The sequence below is a fragment of the Lolium perenne genome, chromosome 2, assembly GCF_019359855.2.
Source record: "Lolium perenne isolate Kyuss_39 chromosome 2, Kyuss_2.0, whole genome shotgun sequence".
NCBI lineage: Eukaryota > Viridiplantae > Streptophyta > Magnoliopsida > Poales > Poaceae > Lolium > Lolium perenne.
The window spans coordinates 101,214,691-101,239,482 of record NC_067245.2 but is presented as its reverse complement, the minus strand read 5'-3'; the positions used below and the strand labels follow the sequence as shown (position 1 = coordinate 101,239,482).

The 24,792-nt window shown below is 44.5% G+C and overlaps 1 non-coding gene and 1 pseudogene across 1 annotated transcript; both read right to left on the bottom strand.

Annotated features, from left to right (window-relative positions):
* Positions 1 to 22,400: 22,400 nt before the first annotated feature.
* On the bottom strand, positions 22,401 to 22,519 carry LOC127322217 (5S ribosomal RNA; annotated as a pseudogene).
* A 188-nt stretch (positions 22,520 to 22,707) lies between these two features.
* On the bottom strand, positions 22,708 to 22,826 carry LOC127322629 (5S ribosomal RNA). Its single transcript, XR_007864977.1, has one exon. It is a non-coding gene; the product is annotated as a 5S ribosomal RNA (ribosomal RNA).
* Between the last annotated feature and the right edge of the window lie 1,966 nt (positions 22,827 to 24,792).

The following is a 24,792-nucleotide window of genomic DNA, read 5'->3' as shown; positions in this document are numbered from 1 at the left end:
TTTATATCAAAACTGGGTTGTCATGGGGAAAAAAGTTAGACCTTAATATGAGTAAATATGAAATATTAGTACTAAATTAATATATAATATTTTATCAGCCTTGGTTGGTGGACCAATGAACTTCGTATCTTCGAGCTTGTAACATAGTAATTGCTATTTGTTTTCCTAGCACAGAATTATATATCAATATCTTCACATAACCATGTACGATCAAGATGATATTTTTCATAACACAGTGCCAATGTAGACGATGGCTTGTGCTTCTATAAACTCCCAAAATAAAAATGTTTTCTTGAGTAAAACAAAAGAACGGCTGAGATTAAATGATACATGTTTGGTATTAGGGGTGAGATAGCTGAGATTAAATAATACCATGATACCCTTTCGGGGGATTACACTATTTTAAATTTTGAGGGTATATGAAAGCTAAGGCCCTGTTTGTTTGGGCTTCTGCTTCTGCTTTTAGAGCTTTTGAGGTCCAAAAGTAGCAGCCCAAACAAACACCAACAATTAGAAAAGCGCTTTGAAGAAGCGCTGTGCCTAAATGAACTAGCAATCCGGAAGTTGGGCGAGACCTGCTTCCCGAGCTTCTTCTGCTCCCGAGCGGCGGTGGACCAAAATGCCCCTAACACTTGCTGCTAACAACGAAAAAACTGCCCTCACGTACAACTTTGGCCCGCCCCTTCCAATCGTTCCCCGCCCGAGAGCCCAGTGCCCATTTTCCCCTTCTTCCTGTCCCGTTCAATGAAAGGATAGGGTTAGGGTTTCCTGCCCGGCCGCCGTCGTTGTTCCGGCCGGCATCGTCGCTAGTATCCGCCGCCGCCGTCCCAGTAGTCCGTCCCCACTTGCAAGCTCGTCGGGAACGCCAGAGAGCATGGTGTAGGAGCTCCTGCAGCAGGGGCGCGCCTCCGCCGCGATAGCATGCGTGGCCCCATGGTCAGCCTCGAGGCCGAGGGCCAGGTCGACCGCCTCCTCTGCGCGTAGGCGGACAAGCATGGAAGCGCGGCCTAGGAGGAGGAAGCTGAGCAGGGAGGAGCGACCTAGGAGGAGGAATCTGAGCACGGCCGCCGGCGACAGGAGGTGCTCGAGGCGTCGCGGGGTCGCAATTTCTCATTCAGCAGACCGCCTGGAGCTGCTCTTCCATCGGTTGGTCCATCTTCACTCCGGCGCGAGGCTCTTCACTACCCGCTCGGCTGCTGCAGGAAATTCTTCCTCCACAGTTCCGTCCAATCCACAGTATTGAAGTATTGATGTATAGAGTAATTGATAGTTTGGTACAGAGCACGGTGTTCATGCGATGCAATTTTATTTTCCTCTCCTGTACTGTATATGGTAGCTACCAGTTTCACATGACGGTGAAGATGAGAAGGATTTGACAATCCTATTCATATATATTTTGTTTTGGATGTCATCGTTTACTTCAAGCAATCAAGGCAATACTTCTGCAAAAATCCTTTTGTGCGCTATTTTGCAAATCTTACTTTTCAATATACAGTAGCATATTTTAGAGCTTAGAGCCTGCCCATTTAAAGCAACCTCGCTGATTAACAATCGACTGATTAATTCCTAAAATTAAGGTGATCGATCAATTAACGGTTAATGAGATGTCTTGTGATATTGTTTACACTTTTTTTAAAGCCGTAAAAACTTTAACTTAGAAGCCAAAAGCTATATTTAATTCTAAACAACACTCCAAAATATTCCGATACAAAAAGTGTTCAAAATTATTTTAGCAAAAAAGAAAGATAAATTGAAGTATTTTGGGGTTATTAAACATGATAATTATGTAATGAAACTATTATAAATAGCAAATTCGTTTCAAATCTGCATATATTCAACATCTTCAGCACTCAGGGCATTTCAGACATTTCACTCCTAAACCAACAGCAGCAGCCATAAAAAGCACTTCAACCAGACATCAAATCTCTGCTTCCAACAAATGCTTCTCACAAATGCTTTTTCACAGCCCACCTACATATGCTTCTCAAAAGCTGCAGCCCAAACAAACAGACCCTAAATCCTTAGATTTTGTTGGCAAGTGAATGTTGTCATTGGCCCTGTTATGGATTTTGCATTTCTATTGCCACTACTTGTACCGACATCTCGCTTCATTCTTGTTTAATTCGGTCCCGTTGGTACTCGAACCCGGGTGGGCTGTTGTGCACTCGCAAGCCTTGCTACTGAGCTAGCACTCAGTTCTCAGATTAAGCAATGCCTCGTTATGCTTAATTTAAATGTTATGGCACTTCATACAAGCCATACAATTAATTGTTGCATTGACCTTCTACATTGTCGAAGGCACTATCTGAGCATGCTTAAATCAATCATACATTATTTTCCTAATTGTATCCAATCCAACATGCACATGTTTTGACTGTATTTGGCTATTTGCTAGATTTCTTCTCGTGCGTGACCTGGCTTCGTTATTGGGCACATGATGTCTAGTTGCTTGGTTCATTGTATACATCATCGCCATGATCTAGTTTGGTTTGTTCTAAGAGGCATGTGGCTTAACTGGTTTCTTTGTTATATCTGCCCATGGTTCTTTCAAAATTATGTCAACAGTGCTATTTGTTTGCCGTGTATTGTATTGCATTTTAACTTGTTTTGTCTTAGTTTCAGCCTGCAAACAAAGCTGTAATGTCAGTAGGGACAACCCATTTATCAAGTGTTGCGGTCATTTCACAGAGCAATAGTGACAGTGGCACGTGCTCTCATTGGTCCACCGAGTCCAAGACACCAACCGTTCCAGAAGAAATAGATGTACGAGGCTCTATTTTGGATTGCTTGCTATGTTATATCAGCTCAATGATGCTCTTGAAATTGGAGGTCTTTTATTGCATCATATGATGTTGTAACTTGTTTTATCTAAATTTCAGGCTTCAAATAAAGCTAGAAAGCCAGAAGCAAGGGCCAATGCCTCAAGTATTGATGTTTCACAAAGCAGCAGTGAGAGTGCATATTGCTCGCATAGGCCCATGGTATCTATTGCTCAACTTAATCCGGCACAACGAGATTTGGGGGATGCACTCCAAGAGGCGCTTGATATATTTGGGCGGGAAAACAAAGATGTCGATGAAATAATTGCCAACACACGCCAAGAGATACATGAATTGAAAAATAGGCAAACTTTGACAGAAAATGTTCTAAAGAATCTCCTATGCACTTGTCATGGTAAGCCAGTTGTGATGTGTCTGGGAATTGAAGGTGTCTAAATAAAATTTGATTCTGTTGTTCAGTCAAGTGGACTGCTGATGCCAATGCCGTAATTAATTACTGCTCAAAATTTCGTTCAAAATTTCCTGGTCTGTAATAATTGCAAATTTTGTTGTTGTACTAAAATTAGATATGTTCCATGTGGCTGCTGTATTTTGTGTGAAATAATATAATGATGTGTACTTCAATTAAACCATAAATCGGCTGCATGCTGAAAATTTGAATCTGAGCGCACGTGTGAACTGTTTTCTGCTCGTAATGCAATAAAGGATGTTTCTTCGAAGACTATGAACATGGTAGCCCATTAATAATACCTTAATAATTATGCCTGCTAGCAAGATAGACGGTCCTTATTATAGTCAGGCATGCCAACTTGTATGATTAAAAGTAGTTCGTACACATTAAATCTACCATCTGCATTTTTCTTTGTAATAACTTTTCTTTTTACACAACTCAAAACTTGTCATGCTAATATGAAATTCGAGATGGCAAAACATGGGAAAGATAAAGATATCTCTTTCCTGCGAAATGCTGGGTTTTGAAGCCCAAGTCCAAGTCTTTCTCTGCTCAAGTTTTGGAGGAACAACTCCAAGTAGAACGAGTTGCAACAGCTATGCTAAGAACAAAAGTTAACATGTTGAGATCGAGATTAGAAGCATGTGATGCCCTATTGCACGAGGCCAATCAAGTTCGTTATAATCTCCCAAACACTTAGAAAATGCCATAGAAAATTGGAGATGAACACTACATAGTGAGTACATTGGTCTTGTGAAATGTTTCCTTAGAATAAGGCACCGTTCCTACTTTTGTTGGTGGATGCATTTATCTGCGGTTGGGATCAACTTGGTAGTTGTTCCTGTGGATGTTATATAAATTAATTGCATAGCCTTTTTCAATCAGTTCGAACTTAAATGGTATCATAGCCTTGGTCTCAAGTTTGAATTGTCGAACGCGTGGTTTAATTTAATCTCAGTCGGGCGGCAAAATCTCCCACCAATCCTGAAATATTTCAAACGCATTTTTGATTGGGATTAAGAAGATAGGGACGTAGATCCAGTGCCCCCACGTTCACAGGGCACATCAAACTTGAGATTAAATTATGCGTTCTAGTTCTATACAAAACCCAGTAGGAGGTTGAGCGGCAGCGGCTAGGGTTTAGTGTGGGAGGAGATGATATGCGTACGCTCCTGTTTATATAGGTCGGAGGCACGCGACGGCCGCTGCACGCGTGGCATCGCCATTCGCAGAGGTAGGTGACGACGCATGCCACCCGAGGCATCGCCATTTTACGCGACCGCAGACTGCCGAAGCGGCGCCGCTGAGAAGACGCATCGACGCTGGGTCACTGCCAAGCGGGCCCGACGAAACGTTCGCCAGACGCGAGCGGACACTTTACGCGTCCACGCAGCGTCCGCGCGACGGATCCGAGACACATATTTGGGCATGTTTGCGTCGCTGCGAACGGCCCAGTCACTATGCGTCGTCCCACTGGAGTTTGTACCAGATACATTTTTGGCCCGGACAGATGCGCTCGGAACCGAAATCATCTTCTGTTCCCTTCTCTATTTCTTCAGGTTCGAGAGAACACAGCAGCTCTTCAGCTCAGCAGAAATTAATCGGGTCACGATGTTGCTTTCTTTGCCGTTGGATTGAAACGAATGGTGGATGGGAAGCCTCAGGTCACGTTGTGCCCTGTGAACGTGGGGGCACTGGATCTCTGTCCAGAAGATAGATCATGATCATGGTAGTGACCTATATTCAACGTGATGATGATTTGATTTTGCACTCGGCCTTGAACAGAGGTACTAGTACGGTGTCACAATTTTTTATCATTATACTTGGACGGTGGCCAAATTCAAAATCTCATAGCGGCAAAACTTGCCGCCCACAAAATCCAAAAATTTCACACGCTTCCAAATTCCTATTCTACCCCTGTGGAGATGGCAGCAAAGTCGGTTGGTGGGGGGGTCTGCCCGTCATTTTTTGGATCACCACCTCCCTAGCCCAGGAAACCCTCCCAAAAAAAATACATTTCCTTCAGACCACCCACCGGAACTTCCCAAGTCCCTCTCTCCCACCTCCACGACCACCGCACCGGAACATCCACGACGGACTTCCCTGGCCTACCCGAGCCCTCGCGATCCTCGTCATCCGGCTGCCTGCCGGAGCCGCTTCATCGACGCCCTCATCAACCGGACCGGATCATCCCCGCTGAACCTCGAAACCATATGCTCATCCAGCAGTCTACCGCAGTCGCTTCAGCTGCGGTATCGTCCACCCCACCGGAGCCGCTTCGCCGGATCCGTCGTCCACCGCATCGTATCTTGCTCACCGACACCGCTGTGCATGAACCGGATCTGCTTCACCGGCGCCGTGCATGATCTAAACTCTTCTACTATCGCTTTTCTATTGCTTGCCTGCAAGTTCTTGTTTAATCTTGGGGGAACCTGTTTGTGCTAACGACGCGCCGTTACGTTTTTGCAGATGAGATGAGTAACCATGAAGTGTAATGGCCGTCTCTCCAACCCCAAGTAGCACATGTAGCGTACTTCATCACCCGATCTATCAACCCCAGGAAGATCTGCTGTGATTCCCACAGAGTGCTTCTCCTAATGTAAGTCCCTTGTTTTAGCGCCATGTTCTGGGTTCAGATGCTTGTTTGTCTGAAGCTCTTTTAGTTCATTCCTAGCTATGACCGTAACACGTTGCTATTTCCTACTTCATTGCTAACTTTAAGTGATTGAACATTTTGGTTTGCATTCCCTGCTATGTAGATGTAGCCATCATAACTTCTATCTTGCTCAGTCGTTGTTACAAAAATTATAGGTATTATAGTAACATCCTGCTATTATTTAGTTCATGGCCAATTTTAAGTAATTGCACATGTTGGTTCGCATTCCCTGCTCTATAGCTTTTGGCATTGTAACTTCTATATTTGGTTTACATTCCCTGCTCTGTAGATCTAGCCATCATAACTTTATCTTGCTCAGTCGTTGTTACAAAAATTATGGCCTGCTACTATGTTGTTTGTGCCAATTTTTTACTCCATGAACATGTTGGCTTGCATTCCCTGTACTACAGGTGATGCCATTTTTTGTATCTAGTTAATTGTAAGCTAACAAAGTAAGGACTTAGTTTGGCATGCTATCACTCTGCTATCTAGCCTGTAGTACAAATAAACTTGTCATACTACTAGATAATAATTTTGCGTGCCATCTTGTTCTTCAAAAGCTGCATTATTGACTTGTTTCTCTGACTTGGCATGACGCTCACATATGGAAAGCTGAACATATTGGTTTGCATTCCCTCTTATACAAGTTCACAGGTGATCCCACTATATTCTGTATCTGGTCCATCCTAAGCTCCAGCATTAACTATCCTCTATGTGTTGCTCATTACAAGTTTATATCCCGAAACATCTTGATTTGCATCCCCTTCACTATAAGTTCAGGAGTATTATTTAGTTCATGGCCAAAATGAAGTAATTGCACTTGGCACATGTTGGTTCACATTCCCTCCTCTTTAGCTTTTGCCATCGTAACTTCTATTTTTGGTTTACATTCCCTGCTCTGTAGATGTAGCCATCATAACTTCATCTTGCTCAGTCATTGTTACAAAATTTATAGCCTGCTACTATGTTGTTCATGCCAATTTTGTACTCCCTAAACATGTTGGTTTGCATGGGACTCGACAGTAGTAAGTCTGCTGTTTCATTCTAACATGCTCTGTTATATTGGCTGTTGGTATGCGGCATGCACTCTTTGTTTGCTTATTGTGCGCATTACAATGATCTTGTTATAACGACGAAATGATGAGTTCCAAATTCTTTGGCAAACAATATTGTAGTGTCTTTGCCTTTCCATTGTTGCTGTCTTAACTTGTAATGTCTTTGTTTCGGATATAGGTGCTGCATGGACAACTTAAAAGATTGCCGGATCCCTTCATTGTATTGCTAGGTTTAATTACCATTCAATTTCTCTGGGTTCTGTAATATTTTTTCAATGCCTTGCAGCTGATGTAATATTTAGTTAGTTTTTATAGTTCTTTCGCGCATTTTTTCTTTGGTGCTTGTGGTAAGTGAGGCTATCCGACAGAAATCAATGCTGCATAAATATTCTCAGTATCTAAATCACGAATTCCCATCCCTTAAACGGCCCAATTAAGCGAAATCACATATGTGCCGGCCCGCAAAATCCTAAAGCGCCTATTACGCCGGCATATAAACAGCAACTAAACGGGCTGGCCCACTTACTTATTGGGCCAGCCCACTTGATTTACTGTGGACCCCACACTTTTATTGGGCCGGCCCACTTGCTTTAAGGTGGACCCCACCCACTACTGGGCCGGCCCACTAACTAGTTGGGCCAGCCCAATTGCTTTTGTGGTGGCCCCCACATTCTAAATGGGCCGGCCCTTTAAGACGAAAGTGGGACCCACCTGTGTTTTTGGACCGGTCCACTATCTTGTTGGGCCGGCCCACTTGCTATATGGTGGACCCCACATACTAAATGGGCCGGCCCTTTAACTGGAAAGTGGGACCCACCTGTGTTTTTGGCCCGGCCCACTAGCGTGTTGGGCCGGCCCACTTGCTATATGGTGGACCCCACATACTAAATGGGCCGGCCCTTTAACAGGAAAGTGGGACCCACCAGTGTTTTGGCCCGGCCCACTATCTTGTTGGGCCGGCCCACTTGCTATATGGTGGACCCCACATACTAAATGGGCCAGCCCTTTAACTGGAAAGTGGGACCCACCTGTGTTTTTGGCCCGGCCCACTGTCTTGTTGGGCCGGCCCACTTGCTATATGGTGGACCCCACATACTAAATGGGCTGGCCCTTTAACAGGAAAGTGGGACCCACCGGTGCTTTTGGCCCGGCCCACTGGCTTGTTGGGCCAGCCCATTTGATCAAATGTGGACCCCACGTACTAAATGGGCCGGCCCGATAGCAGGAAAGTGGGACCCACATGCTAATTGGGCCGGCCCAATAACTTCTTGGGCTGGCCCAGTTGCTTTAATGTGGACCCCACTTTGTAAATGGGCCGGCCCGATACCAGGAAAGTGGGTCCCACATGTCTTGTGGGCCGGCCCTTTTGCCTGTTGACCGGTCAAACGAGTGCATTCGGCCCGGCTCACATACTTAGTGGGCCGGCCCATTAAAGTTTTGACCAGTCAACCTTAGAGGTTAGGCCCGGCCCACGTAACTAATGGACCAGCCCAGCTATATAGTTGACCGGTCAAACTAAGTCAGCTGGCCCGGCCCGCAAACTTAATGGACCGGCCCGCTTAAGACGTGGCAGGCCTCGTGTGGGCCTACCATCTACCACGGGGTTTCAGCCGGTTAACGCCGTTAACTGCCAGTTAACGGCGTCTGCCACGTGTCAGTTTGCATGACGTCAGCAGTCAACGGGCTCCCGGAAACACTTGGGCAACGGTCCGATTTTCCGTGGCGGAAGGGCGCCCAAGCGCGACGGACCGAAAAAATCGTCGTAGGACTTTGCCTGACGCAGTTTCCACAACAGAACCCATATCGTCGGGTTAGGCCCATAGGCGACGAAAAATACCCCTTAGCGGACGATTTTGAGACGTTGTCTATCAGAACTTTTCTTGTAGTGTCCGGTGGACCGGTTTGGAGTTGTTCTTATGCTCCATAGCACCGATGGTAGCTCATCAAGCCAACACCCTGGTGACTTTTCTACCGCTTCAATGAGCCTTGGTTTGATACCGGAAAGTACCAAAGCATTCATTCTTTCCACTTGGCCATTGCCTTGTGGGTGTGCCACTGAGCACAAATCCAACCGGATGTTGTTGTCCTCACAAAACCTTTTGAACTCACCTTGAGCAAAGTTGGTTCCATTGTCAGTGATGATGCTGTGCGGGTATCCATACCGCAAAATGACATCTTTCAAGAATTTCACCATTGTGTGCCCATCACACTTTGCGACAGGTTTCACTTCTACCCACTTGGTGAATTTATCAACCATAACCAAGATGTGAGTCATGCTGCTCCTTGCAGTTTTGAATGGGCCAACCATATCGAGGCACCAAACGGCGAATGGCCATGTTAACGGTATGGTTTTTAAACCGGACGCTGGAGTATGATTTTGCTTGGCGTACCTCTGGCACCCGTTGCATTTTCTTACCAAATCCTCAGCGTTTTCCAAAGCAGTGGGCCAATAGAACCCATGCCGGAACACTTTTGCTACCAGCGCCCTTGATGAAGCATGATGCCCACATTCTCCTTGGTGAATCTCCTCAAGCATTTCTTTTCCTTCTTCCGGTTCCACACATCTTTGAAGGACACCGGTAACGCTTCTCTTATACACCTCACCGTTGATGAATGTATATGCCTTGGACCTTCTTTGGATTCTCCTTGATTCATTTTCGTCATCCGGCAAGGTGCCGTTGATCAGGAATTCCTTAATAGGTTTAACCCACGACGGTGTCTCTCGAACCAAAAACATCGGCGCATCTATCTCCATGCTATCCACCAGCATCATTTCTTCCGGTACGGCTGCAGCAGTCCCCGGGTTTGCCGGAGCAGTCCCCGGGTTCCCTTCATCAACGTCCATGGGTACTATGTGTGATTCCGGTACGAAAATTGATTCCGATTCCGGGCTTGGTTTGATTGACGGTACTCTTAAGTGTTCCAAGGCTATTCCGGGAGGAATTTCCTGCCTAGATGAGCCCAGCTTGGACAAAGCATCCGCGGCTTCGTTTTCTGCCCTTGGCACATGGTGAAACTCACAGCCCTCAAAGAAGCCGGCAATCTTTTGCACGTGAAACCTGTACAAAGCCATGTTTGCATCCTTTGCGTCCCAATCTCCGGAACATTGCTGTACCACAAGATCTGAATCTCCATAGCAAATGATCCGGTTCGCACCGATTTCTTTTGCGACCTTTAACCCATGGATCAAGGCCTCATATTCAGCGACATTGTTCGATGCCCTGAAATGCACTTGCAAAACATAGCGGAGATGATCTCCTTTTGGCGAGGTAAGCACCACACCAGCACCTATACCCTCTTTGAGTTTGGATCCATCAAAGTGCATTTTCCAGTATTCTATCTTCTGATCCGGCGGCTTGTATTGCATCTCCGCCCAATCGACGAGGAAATCAGCCAAAGCCTGTGATTTTATGGCATCTCTCCTTTCGTACACTGGTACATATGGTGATATCTAGATTGCCCACTTTGCAATCCTTCCGCTATGATGGCGTGTATTTCACACGTTCGTTGGGCAACCCCAAGAGGAAGGTATGATGCGCACAGCAGCAAGTTTTCCCTCAGAAAGAAACCAAGGTTTATCGAACCAGGAGGAGCCAAGAAGCACGTTGAAGGTTGATGGCGGCGGGATGTAGTGCGACGCAACACCAGGGATTCCGGCGCCAACGTGGAACCTGCACAACACAAGCAAAGTACTTTGCCCCAACGAAACAGTGAGGTTGTCAATCTCACCGGCTTGCTGTAACAAAGAGTTAACCGTATTGTGTGGAAGATGATTGTTTGCAGAAAACAGTAGAACAAGTATTGCAGTAGATTGTATTTCAGTAAAGAGAATTGGACCGGGGTCCACAGTTCACTAGAGGTGTCTCTCCCATACGACGAACAGCATGTTGGGTGAACAAATTACAGTTGGGCAATTGACAAATAAAGAGGGCATGACCATGCACATACATATCATGATGAGTATAGTGAGATTTAATTGGGCATTACGACAAAGTACATAGACCGTCATCCAACTGCATCTATGCCTAAAAAGTCCACCTTCAGGTTATCATCCGAACCCCTTCCAGTATTAAGTTGCTAACAACAGACAATTGCATTAAGTATGGTGCGTAATGTAATTAGTGACTACATCCTTGAACATAGCACTAATGTTTTATCCCTAGTGGCAACAGCACATCCATAACCTTAGTGGTTCTTGTCACTCCTCCAGATTCACAGAGGCATGAACCCACTATCGAGCATAAATACTCCCTCTTGGAGTTACTAGCATCAACTTGGCCAGAGCATCTACTAATAACGGAGAGCATGCAAGATCATAAACAACACATAGCATAACTTTGATAATCAACATAACAAGTATTCTCTATTCATCGGATCCCAACAAACGCAACATATAGAATTACAGATAGACGATCTTGATCATGTTAGGCAGCTCACAAGATCCGACAATGATAGCACAATGGGGAGAAGACAACCATCTAGCTACTGCTATGGACCCATAGTCCAGGGGTAGACTACTCACACATCACACCGGAGGCGACCATGGCGGCGTAGAGTCCTCCGGGAGATGATTCCCCTCTCCGGCAGGGTGCCGGAGGCGATCTCTGGATCCCCGAGATGGGATCGGCGGCGGCGGCGTCTGCGGAAGGTTTTCCGTATCGTGGCTCTCGACCGGGGTTTCATCACGGAGACTTTTTATAGGCGGAAGGGCAGGTCAAGAGGCGGCACGGGGGCCCCACACTACAGGCCGGCGCGGCCAAGGGGGGGGCCGCGCCGCCCTATGGTGTGGCCCCTCCGTGGCCCCTCTTCGTCTCTCCTTCGGACTTCTGGAAGCTTCGTGGAAAAATAGGCCCCTGGGCTTTGATTTCGTCCAATTCCGAGAATATTTCCTTACTAGGATTTCTGAAACCAAAAACAGCAGAAACAAAGAATCTGGCACTTCGGCATCTTGTTAATAGGTTAGTTCCAGAAAATGCACGAATATGACATAAAGTGTGCATAAAACATGTAGATAACATCAATAATGTGGCATGGAACATAAGAAATTATCGATACGTCGGAGACGTATCAGCATCCCCAAGCTTAGTTACGCTCGTCCCGAGCAGGTAAAACGATAACACAGATAATTTACGGAGTGACATGCCATCATAATCTTGATCATACTATTTGTAAAGCATATGTAGTGAATGCAGCGATCAAAACAATGTATATGACATGAGTAAACAAGTGAATCATATAGCAAAGACTTTTCATGAATAGCACTTCAAGACAAGCATCAATAAGTCTTGCATAAGAGTTAACTCATAAAGCAATAATTCAAAGTAAAGGCATTGAAGCAACACAAAAGAAGATTAAGTTTCAGCGGTTGCTTTCAACTTGTAACATGTATATCTCATGGATATTGTCAACATAGAGTAATATAATAAGTGCAATAAGCAAGTATGTAGGAATCAATGCACAGTTCACACAAGTGTTTGCTTCTTGAGGTGGAGAGAAATAGGTGAATCGACTCAACATTGAAAGTAAAAGAATGGTCCTCCATAGAGGAAAAGCATCGATTGCTATATTTGTGCTAGAGCTTTGATTTTGAAAACATGAAACAATTTTGTCAACGGTAGTAATAAAGCATATGCATCATGTAAATTATATCTTATAAGTTGCAAGCCTCATGCATAGTGTACCAATAGTGCCCGCACCTTGTCCTAATTAGCTTGGACTACCTGGATTATCACCGCAATACATATGCTTTAACCAAGTATCACAAAGGGGTACCTCTATGCACTTTGTACAAAGGTCTAAGGAGAAAGCTCGCATTTGGATTTCTCGCTTTTGATTATTCTCAACTTAGACATCCATACCGGGACAACATAGACAACAGATAATGGACTCCTCTTTTAATGCTTAAGCATTCAACAACAATTAATTCTTTTCTCATTAGAGATTTGAGGATGTTTGTCCAAAACTGAAACTTCCACCATGGATCATGGCTTTAGTTAGCGGCCCAATGTTCTTCTCTCACAATATGCATGCTCAAACCATTCAACTCGGTGTAGATCGCCCTTACTTGAGACAAGACGAACATGCATAGCAACTCACATGAAATTCAACAATGAAAAGTTGATGGCGTCCCCAGTAAACATGGTTATCGCACAACAAGCAACTTAATAAGAGATAAAGTGCATAATTACATATTCAATACCACAATAGTTTTTAAGCTATTTGTCCCATGAGCTATATATTGCAAAGGTGAATGATGGAATTTTAAAGGTAGCACTCAAGCAATTTACTTTGGAATGGCGGAAAAATACCATGTAGTATAGGTAGGTATGGTGGACACAAATGGCATAGTGGTTGGCTCAAGTATTTTGGATGCATGAGAAGTATTCCCTCTCGATACAAGGTTTAGGCTAGCAAGGCTTATTTGAAACAAACACAAGGATGAACCGGTGCAGCAAAACTCACATAAAAGACATATTGAAAACATTATAAGACTCTACACCGTCTTCCTTGTTGTTCAAACTCAATACTAGAAATTATCTAGACCTTAGAGAAACCAAATATGCAAACCAAATTTTAGCATGCTCTATGTATTTCTTCATTAATGGGTGCAAAGCATATGATGCAAGAGCTTAATCATGAGCACAACAATTGCCAAGTATCACATTACCCAAGACATTTATAGCAATTACTACATGTATCATTTTCCAATTCCAACCATATAACAATTTAACGAAGGAGAAACTTCGCCATGAATACTATGAGTAGAAACCAAGGACATACTTGTCCATATGCTACAGCGGAGCGTGTCTCTCTCCCATAAAGTGAATGCTAGGATCCATTTTATTCAAACAAAACAAAAACAAAAACAAACCGACGCTCCAAGAAAAAGCACATAAGATGTGATGGAATAAAAATATAGTTTCAGGGGAGGAACCTGATAATGTTGTCGATGAAGAAGGGGATGCCTTGGGCATCCCCAAGCTTAGACGCTTGAGAACACTTGGAAGCCTTAACAGCGGAGTTGTCAATTCAGTTGCACCTGGAAACAGACTTGCTCGCAAGAGTTTATCAGTAGTAACAGTTTTATAGCAGTAGCAGTAGTGAAATAACAGTAGCAGAGTAACAGAGACAACAGTAGTGATTTTAGTAAACAACAGGATTAAAATACTGTAGGCACGGGGACGGATGACGGGCGTTGCATGGATGAGAGAAACTCATGTAACAATCATAGCAGGGCATTTGCAGATAATAATAAAACGGTGTCCAAGTACAAAGCAATCAATAGGCATGTGTTCCATATATAGTCGTGCGTGCTCGCAATGAGAAACTTGCACAACATCTTTTGTCCTACCAGCCGGTGGCAGCCGGGCCTCAAGGGAAACTACTGGATATTAAGGTACTCCTTTTAATAAAGTACCGGAGCAAAGCATTAACACTCTGTGAACACATGTGATCCTCACATCACTACCATTCCCTCCGGTTGTCCCGATTTCTGTCACTTCGGGGCCATCGGTTCCGGACAGCGACATGTGTATACAACTTGCAGGTAAGATCATAAACAATGAATATCATGATGAAACAATAACATGTTCAGATCTGAGATCATGGCACTCGGGCCCTAGTGACAAGCATTAAGCATAACAAGTTGCAACAATATCATCAAAGTACCAATTACGGACACTAGGCACTATGCCCTAACAATCTTATGCTATTACATGACCAATCTCATCCAATCCCTACCATCCCCTTCGGCCTACAGTGGGGGAATTACTCACACATGGATGGGGGAAACATGGCTGGTTGATGTAGAGGCGTTGGCGGTGATGGCGGCGATGATCTCCTCCAATTCCCCGTCCCGGCGGAGTGCCAGAACGGAGACTTCTGGCTCCCGCGACGGAGTTTCGCGATGTGGCGGCGTTCTGGAGGGTTTCTGGCGGCTTCGACTTCTCCTCTGGCGTTTTTAGGTCGAGGCCGATAAATAGTCCGAAGGAGGGCGTCGGAGGCCGGCCGAGGGGGCCACACCACAGGGCCGCGCGGGCCCCCCTGGGCCGCGCCGCCCTATGGTGTGGGGCCCTCGGGCCTCCACTTCAATTGCCCTTCTGGCTCCGTTAGTTTCCTGGGAAAATAGGGCCTTCTGCATAAATTCCGAGGTTTTTCCCGAAAGTTGGATTTCTGCACAAAAACGAGACACCAGAGCAGTTCTGCTGAAAACAGCGTTAGTCCGTGTTAGTTGCATCCAAAATACACAAATTAGAGGCAAAACAATAGCAAAAGTGTTCGGGAAAGTAGATACGTTTTGGACGTATCAACTCCCCCCAAGCTTAGCTTATTGCTTGTCCTCAAGCAATTCAGTTAACAACTGAGCGATAAAAGAACTTTCACGAACACATTTGCTCATATGATGTATATATTCTCATGCAATGGCTAATACTTAAGCAGTTCATGATGAGACGCATGCAAATAAGATCATCTAACAGCTATGTCAATCATGGAGAGGTACCAACAATTAATAATAAGCATCATGAATCATGCATATAAGCAGAATTGCAATGTTCATAAGAGAGCATGATAAAGTGGTATCTTGCTTGCCTGTATTTGATTGGCAAAACATAAATGCCCGGGCACCTCTGGAGTTCATAGAAAGACTAGAAGTAGTGATTGTCAAAAGATAAATGCATCAAAGTTATACCATAATCAATCATATTTTGAGACAAGCATATTATACTAAGAATGACAGTTGTGCTCTCAAGATAGTGCTCAAAGAAATAATGGAGACACAACATAAAAGTAAAAGATTGACCCTTCGCAGAGGGAAGCAGGGATTAACATGCGCTAGAGCTTTTATTTTTATAAAGACAGGAGTAAAATTATTTTGAGAGGTGTTTGTTGTTGTCAACGAATGGTAATGGGTACACTAACTACCTCGCCAACCGGACTTTCAAGAGCGGCTCCCATGAATTATTGCATATTTATTTGGCACTCCTTCCAACCTTTCTTTCACAAACCATGGCTAACCGAATCCTCGGGTGCCTGCCAACAATCTCATACCATGAAGGAGTGCCTTTTTATTTTAGTTTTATTATGATGATGACACTCCCCCCAACCTTTGCTTACACAAGCCATGGCTAACCGAATCCTTCGGGTGCCGTCCAACAATCACAAACCATGGAGGAGTGTCTATTTAAGTTAATTAATTCGGGACTGGGAATCCCATTGCCAGCTCTTTTTGCAAAATTATTGGATAAGCGGATGTGCCACTAGTCCATATGAGAGTCCGTCAAAAGTAATGACAAGGTTGAAAGCTAAACACCACATACTTCCTCATGAGCTATGAAACATAAACACAAATTGAGAAGCATTTTGAAGGTTTTAAAGGTAGCGCATGAGAATTTACTTGGAATGGTTTGAAATGCCATGCATAGGTATTTATGGTGGACACTCTGGAATAACTTGGTTTTCATGTGTTTGGAAGCACGAGCAGCGTTCCCGCTCAGTACAAGTGAAGGCTAGCAATAGACTAGGGAGCGACAAATCGAGAGAGCGAATCGTCATAATCATGCTTGCGGCAAAATATATTAACGGAGGCATAAAAGTGATACAAGAACTCTGAAGCAATATAGATCATCGAGGCTTAATTGACTTTTTGTTCAGTCATATGCATGCGTGAGCATGTGCCAAGTCGATATAAATGAATTATTCAGAGGAGGATACCACAATGCCATACTTACTTATGAATAAAACAATACAAACAAACATACATGACATGCTACTCATATTAATAAATTGGAGCTAAACATGAGAGATCATGAACTACTAGACTTTCTCAAATAACATATACCTCACATGAACCAACTAAGCATGCTCACATGAATGAGTATATGTACAAAAATGAAAACAAATAGAGTTCATACCAGCCTCTTACCACAATCAGATTGTCGTAGATCGTCATTATTGCCTTTTCACTTGTGTAGCTTGGATAATATGAAATGAAAACCACGCTCCAGCCACCGAAGACCATTGAACTCATAAAGAACTTTACAAACCAAAGAAGAACAGCAAATATTTTTGGTGTTTTCGAATTGCAAACAAGAACAAAAGGAAACAAGCAAACAAAGTAAAATCTTTTTGGGTTTTCTTATAACAAACTAGAAATAGCAAATAAAGTGAAACAAATGCAAGAAACCAAAGCAAACAAATGGTGAAGAGAAACAACAGAAATATTTTTGGTCTTTTTGTGTTTTGGGAAGGAAACAAAGCGAAATCAAGAAATAGCAAACTAAAAGAAACACAGAAAAGCGAGATGGCAGAAATCTGCCAAAACCTGACAGCAGTACAGAAATCCATTTTTACAAAAATCTTACGTTGCTCAGATCGAAAAGTGTTCAACTAATGAAAGTTAGATAACAACCTGGGGAACCTGCACAAAAATTTGCAGCTCAAAACGACGCTCTGGCTATTTTTGACAATTTTTACGGTAACGTTCCAGAATCTGTTTTCAGGCAGCATTTCCCCAAATATCATCTTCCTCTCATTAGAAAACCACTCAAACGAACAAAACAAGTATGTGCAAGTATCCAGCAACCATAATATGCAAAGAATGAGTGATGCCGGTATACCTCCCCCCAAGCTTAGGCTTTTGGCCTAAGTGGAGTTCAATCCCATCGATCCCATGAGGTAGTGTCTCCGTAATATGAAGATGGGTCGTATTCCGGGTATGTGCTAGAAGAAGCACCCGGATATGTGACGGTGTGGTCGTAGGAGGTCCCGACGTCCTCGGAGTCATGTTGCTGGTGGAAGTCTTTTATCTTCAAATGTTCATCCACCTCCTCCTTAGTGCACGACCATGACTGCCTGTCAATACTCAGCAAACCAGGTTGGGGAAGAGGGATTTCCTTCTCCTCCCCGTCAGAAAACAACATTCTATACACCATACTATCTAAAGTAGAGTCAGTAGTAACAAAATGATGACTCTTCATAGCAGTAATATCGAGTCTCCTAGGGGCCAATGGCACATCATTAGGATCAATAGGAAGATTAAGAAATGTTAAAACACGCAGTGCGATAGTTCCTCCAAAAATAGGCCCCCTGGTAGTCAGGCGGCGAGCAATAAGAGCACCAAGGTGATAAGATGTTTGACCAGTAAGTGCAATGTTCAAGAAAGCAAGATGGTAGCTAGAAATATTACTAGTGTTCTCCCTACCAAGAATGCTAGTAGCAATGTAGTATGCAAAATATTTAATGGCGGGGAGTTGAATGTTCCTTATCTTGCCCCGCTGAATGGTGCTACAATCATCGTCGGTGATCCCGCGGTAGAGCTCCAGCAAGTCCCGGGGGTTGTCATCAATCCTACTTGCTGTACCTACAGGGGCAATATCCAAGGCACAACAAAAATCCTTCAATGGCATAGTCACAGTATTACCATAGATTCTGAATGCAACCGTTGGCTCATAGTGTTTGTTGTTGAACTGGAAACTCTCGACGAAGATTTTGGTGAGCAAGTAGTATTGCTCCCTTTCATCGCCCATATAAGTGGTTAACCCTGTCCTGTTGACAAGGGTTAAGAAATCCTCCAGTATCCCTGCATTCCTTAGAAAATCATAACATGGAAAAGTAGAAGCATTAGGAGGACCGTTGTCCTCTTCAGGCGCGAAGCTAGGCGCGAGGATGTCTTCATTGTATGATTGCCTAATCCGAGTGGCGGCCCTAGAAGGCCTCCCGGTGCTAGTTGTCCCCTTCTTGAACAACTCTCCAAAGCTAAACTTCTTCATAGCTTCTCTGAAATTTTCAACAAATGACATAAAAATTTGGTTTGGTGACATATAATTGAGGAAAACTACCAAAGGAACTTGCTAGAGTACTAATCATGCATCAAAACTAGTTTCTACCACTTAGAACAAGCATGCAAGCTCACTAAACATGTTACCTACAGCAGCAAAATATTCAAGATATACTCAACCAAACGAAATTCTACTTGGATGGGTGGAGGAGTCACATACCGAAGAGCAAATGTGCCAAATTTCAGACAGAAATCTGGGCTGAGCAAAGAGATCGAAAATTCTGGAGCTCTGGAGCAAAAACGCGAGAGAGAGGAACTTGGTGTCGATTTTTTTCGGGAGAGAGAAGAGTCTAGGAGGAAGAGATGACAGAGTGGGGCAGAGGGGGACCCACACCACATGGTGGCGCGGCCACCTCCTTGGCCGCGCCGGCCTGTGGTCTGGCGCCCTCTGGTGCCCCACAGGTCATCCTCTGGTGCTCCCAGGTGCCTCGTCGAAAAATAGGACCAACGGTATAATTTTTGTGAATTTTTGAAAACTTTGAAAAACGCACATTTCTGGGTATTTAGTTTATTATTACTGGCCAGGAAAAATTTTGAAATCTTCAAATAACTAAAGAACTTTGCAAATTAAAAGTGCTACAGCAACTAGAGCAAGTGGAGGAAGAAAGAGATGTTGTTTACCTCCTCTATGCATATAAAAGGTATTCGTTAACAAGGTTGATCAAGTCTTGTCACCAAATAAATTTTACATAGCATAAGAAGAAATAAACCTCAAATCAATCATGTTACCTTGAATTGTATTGATATGGATCCAATCACGAGAGTTTGATATTCTTCCTTAGGCTCATATATAGGACAATCAATAGTTCCCACTTTGATAGTTCTCACATTAGAAATAGTATTAACTCCACACGCTTTCTCAATCCTCTTGGGAAAATAAACGGTATGTTCCCTATCATCAACATTGAAAGTAACCTTTCCTTTGTTGCAATCAATAACAGCCCCTCAATCATGGATGAAGGGGGAATTATCTCACATATATCTTCAATAGGAGGTAGATTCTTCACATCTTCAGATTTAATACCTTTCTCCTTGAGAGACTTCTTGGCTTCCCTCATATCTTCATCATTCAATTTAATCATACCCCTCTTCTTCAATATTGGAGTTGGAGTCGGTTCAGGCGTCGTCCATTCATCATGATTCCGGCTTATTTTAGCCAATAATTCTTCAGCGTCGTCTGGAGTTCTTTTCCTGAAAACACAACCAGCACAACTATCCAGGTATGCCCTAGACTCAATGGTTAGTCCACTATAAAATATATCAAGTAAATCATGCTTTTCCAAATCATGCTCAGGTCGAGCTCTAATAAGAGAGCAAAATCTCGACCAAGCCTCAGGCAATTTCTCTTCATCTTCCTGATTAAAGTTATAAATTCTCTGCAAAGCAAGATGTTGAGCACTAGCAGGAAAGTATTTGCGGAAGAAAACATCAAGCAATTCTTTCGGACTTTTAATAGAATTAGGTGGCAAATTATTATACCAAGTTTTAGCGTCATCCTTTAATGAGAATGGAAAGATTTTAGCAACAAAGTAAGTACGCATCTTGACATCATCAGAAAACAAGCTACTAAGAGTAGATAATTCAGTCATGTGTTCAACAGCACTTTCTTTTTCAGTACCACAAAAGGGTGTTTTCTCAACAATAGCTATATGAGATAGATCAAGAGAAAAATCATAATCTTTATCCCTGATGTTTATAGGAGATGTGGCAAACTTAGGATCAGGAGACAGTTTATATCTAACAGCATGTTCTGCAAGCAACTTTTTAATTTTTCTTGCATCAGTAGTAGCATTGCATTTTTCAATAAAATCATCATTAAGCTCCACATAATCTTCCTCAGGATCATCACTAAAATAATCAAGTTCAGGTGAACTAACAGGTGTAGTAGCATTAGGAGTTTCAGTATTTTCAATTTGTCTAGACCTAGCAATTGTAGCATCTAGAAAAGATCCCAATGAACCACTATCATCAAGCACAGCAGAAGCATTATCAATATTATGAGAGTGTTCAGATTCAGCAGATGTACCCGCATGCGAAGCATGTGGCGGTGAAACAAGTTTATCAATCACAGATGGTGAATCAAGTGTAGCGAAGGTACTCAGAATTGTACCTTTTCTTGTAGTGGATGGTAATATGGCGATCTTAGTATCGCGAGGTTTACCCATGATGGAGAATTTGCAGCGAACAATATTAATCCAAGTGAACTTCCAAATAAAGCTATGCTCCCCGGCAACGGCGCCAGCAAATAGTCTTGATGACCCACAAGTATAGGGGATCGCAACAGTCTTCGAGGGAAGTAAAACCCAATTTATTGATTCGACACAAGGGGAGACAAAGAACACTTGGAAGCCTTAACAGCGGAGTTGTCAATTCAGTTGCACCTGGAAACAGACTTGCTCGCAAGAGTTTATCAGTAGTAACAGTTTTATAGCAGTAGCAGTAGTGAAATAACGATGGCAGATTAACAGAGACAACAGTAGTGATTTTAGTAAACAGCAGGATTAAAATACTGTAGGCACGGGGACGGATGACGGGCGTTGCATGGATGAGAGAAACTCATGTAACAATCATAGCAGGGCATTTGCAGATAATAATAAAACGGTGTCCAAGTACAAAGCAATCAATAGGCATGTGTTCCATATATAGTCGTGCGTGCTCGCAATGAGAAACTTGCACAACATCTTTTGTCCTACCAGCCGGTGGCAGCCGGGCCTCAAGGGAAACTACTGGATATTAAGGTACTCCTTTTAATAAACTACCGGAGCAAAGCATTAACACTCCATGAACACATGTGATCCTCACATCACTACCATTCCCTCCGGTTGTCCCGATTTCTGTCACTTCGGGGCCATCGGTTCCGGACAGCGACATGTGTATACAACTTGCAGGTAAGATCATAAACAATGAATATCATGATGAAACAATAACATGTTCAGATCTGAGATCATGGCACTCGGGCCCTAGTGACAAGCATTAAGCATAACAAGTTGCAACAATATCATCAAAGTACCAATTACGGACACTAGGCACTATGCCCTAACAATCTTATGCTATTACATGACCAATCTCATCCAATCCCTACCATCCCCTTCGGCCTACAGCGGGGGAATTACTCACACATGGATGGGGGAAACATGGCTGGTTGATGTAGAGGCGTTGGCGGTGATGGCGGCGATGATCTCCTCCAATTCCCCGTCCCGGCGGAGTGCCAGAACGGAGACTTCTGGCTCCCGCGACGGAGTTTCGCGATGTGGCGGCGTTCTAGAGGGTTTCTGGCGGCTTCGACTTCTCCTCTGGCGTTTTTAGGTCGAGGCCGATAAATAGTCCGAAGGAGGGCGTCGGAGGCCAGCCGAGGGGGCCACACCACAGGGCCACGCGGGCCCCCCTGGGCCGCGCCGCCCTATGGTGTGGGGCCCTCGGGCCTCCACTTCAATTGCCCTTCTGGCTCCGTTAGTTTCCTGGGAAAATAGGGCCTTCTGCATAAATTCCGAGGTTTTTCCCGAAAGTTGGATTTCTGCACAAAAACGAGACACCAGAGCAGTTCTGCTGAAAACAGCGTTAGTCCGTGTTAGTTGCATCCAAAATACACAAATTAGAGGCAAAACAATAGCAAAAGTGTTCGGGAAAGTAGATACGTTTTGGACGTATCAGTCACCCATCCTAGTACTACTCTCGCCCAAGCACGCTTAACTTCGGAGTTCTGATGAGATCCGGTGCTTTAGTGCGGGTATGATCGCATCCGACATGTTATGTACTCATTTTCCCTTATGCTTTCTCCTCCCGCTCTTTGTATGCTCTATTTTGTACGATGTCCATCCTCTTTTTCATCCGCACCACCGTTTCCCATCACCAATAGCCGAGCACGAGTGCCCGCAAAAAAATATCGTCCTAACTTCACCATGAATGTCGCCGCGTGACGCAAAAAAGGAGGGATGCAACACAAGGACTTCCCAGGAGGTCACCCATCCTAGTACTACTATCGCCCAAGCACGCTTAACTTCGGAGTTCTAATGGGATCCAGTGCTTTAGTGCTGGTATGATCACATCCAACATGTTATGCACTCATTTTCCCTTATGCTTGCTCCTCCCGCTCTTTGTCTGCTCTATTTTGTACCATGTCCATCCTCTTTTTCATCCGCACCACCGTTTCCCATCACTACAAGAAAAGTTCTGATAGACAACGTCTCAAAATCGTCCGCTAAGGGGTATTTTTCGTCGCCTACGGGCCTAACCCGACGATATGGGTTCTGTTGTGGAAACTGCGTCAGGCAAAGTCCTACGACGATTTTTTCGGTCCGTCGCGCTTGGGCGCCCTTCCGCCACGGAAAATCGGACCATTGCCCAAGTGTTTCCGGGAGCCCGTTGACTGCTGACGTCATGCAAACTGACACGTGGCAGACGCCGTTAACTGGCAGTTAACGGCGTTAACCGGCTGAAACCCCGTGGTAGATGGTAGGCCCACACGAGGCCTGCCACGTCTTAAGCGGGCTGGCCCATTAAGTTTGCGGGCCGGGCCAGCTGACTTAGATTTACCGGTCAACTATATGGCTGGGCTGGTCCATTAGTTACGTGGGCCGGGCCTAACCTCTAAGGTTGACTGGTCAAAACTTTAATGGGCCGGCCCACTAAGTATGTGGGCCGGGCCGAATGCACTCGTTTGACCGGTCAACACGCAAAAAGGCCGGCCCACAAGACATGTGGGACCCACTTTCCTGGTATCGGGCCGGCCCATTTACAAAGTGGGGTCCACATTAAAGCAACTGGGCCGGCCCAAGAAGTTATTGGGCCGGCCCAATTAGCATGTGGGTCCCACTTTCCTGCTATCGGGCCGGCCCATTTAGTACGTGGGGTCCACATTTGATCAAATGGGCTGGCCCAACAAGCCAGTGGGCCAGGCCAAAAGCACCGGTGGGTCCCATTTTCCTGTTAAAGGGCCAACCCATTTAGTATATGGGGTCCACCATATAGCAAGTGGGCCGGCCCAACAAGATAGTGGGCCGAGCCAAAAACACAGGTGGGTCCCACTTTCCAGTTAAAGGGTTGGCCCATTTAGTATGTGGACTCCACCATATAGCAAGTGGGCCGGCCCAACAAGATAGTGGGCCGGGCCAAAACACTGGTGGGTCCCACTTTCCTGTTAAAGGGCCGGCCCATTTAGTATGTGGGGTCCACCATATAGCAAGTGGGCCGGCCCAACATGCTAGTGGGCCGGGCCAAAAACACAGGTGGGTCCCACTTTCCTGTTAAAGGGCCGGCCCATTTAGTATGTGGGGTCCACCATATAGCAAGTGGGCCGGCCCAACACGCTAGTGGGCCGGGCCAAAACACAGGTGGGTCCCACTTTCGTCTTAAAGGGCCGGCCCATTTAGTATGTGGGGTCCACCACAAAAGCAATTGGGCTGGCCCAACTAGTTAGTGGGCCGGCCCAGTAGTGGGTGGGGTCCACCTTAAAGCAAGTGGGCCGGCCCAATAAATGTGTGCGGTCCACAGTAAATCAAGTGGGCTGGCCCAATAAGTAAGTGGGCCAGCCCGTTTAGTTGCTGTTTATATGCCGGTGTAATAGGCGCTTTAGGATTTTGCGGGCCGGCACATATGTGATTTCGCTTAATTGGGCCGTTTAAGGGATGGGAATTCGTGATTTAGATACTGAGAATATTTACGCAGCATTGATTTATGTCGGATAGCCTCACTTACCACAAGCACCAAAGAAAAAATGCGCGAAAGAACTATAAAAACTAACTAAATATTACATCAGCTGCAAGGCATTGAAAAAATATTACAGAACCCAGAGAAATTGAATGGTAATTAAACCTAGCAATACAATGAAGGGATCCGGCAATCTTTTAAGTTGTCCATGCAGCACCTATATCCGAAACAAAGACATTACAAGTTAAGACAGCAACAATGGAAAGGCAAAGACACTACAATATTGTTTGCCAAAGAATTTGGAACTCATCATTTCGTCGTTATAACAAGATCATTGTAATGCGCACAATAAGCAAACAAAGAGTGCA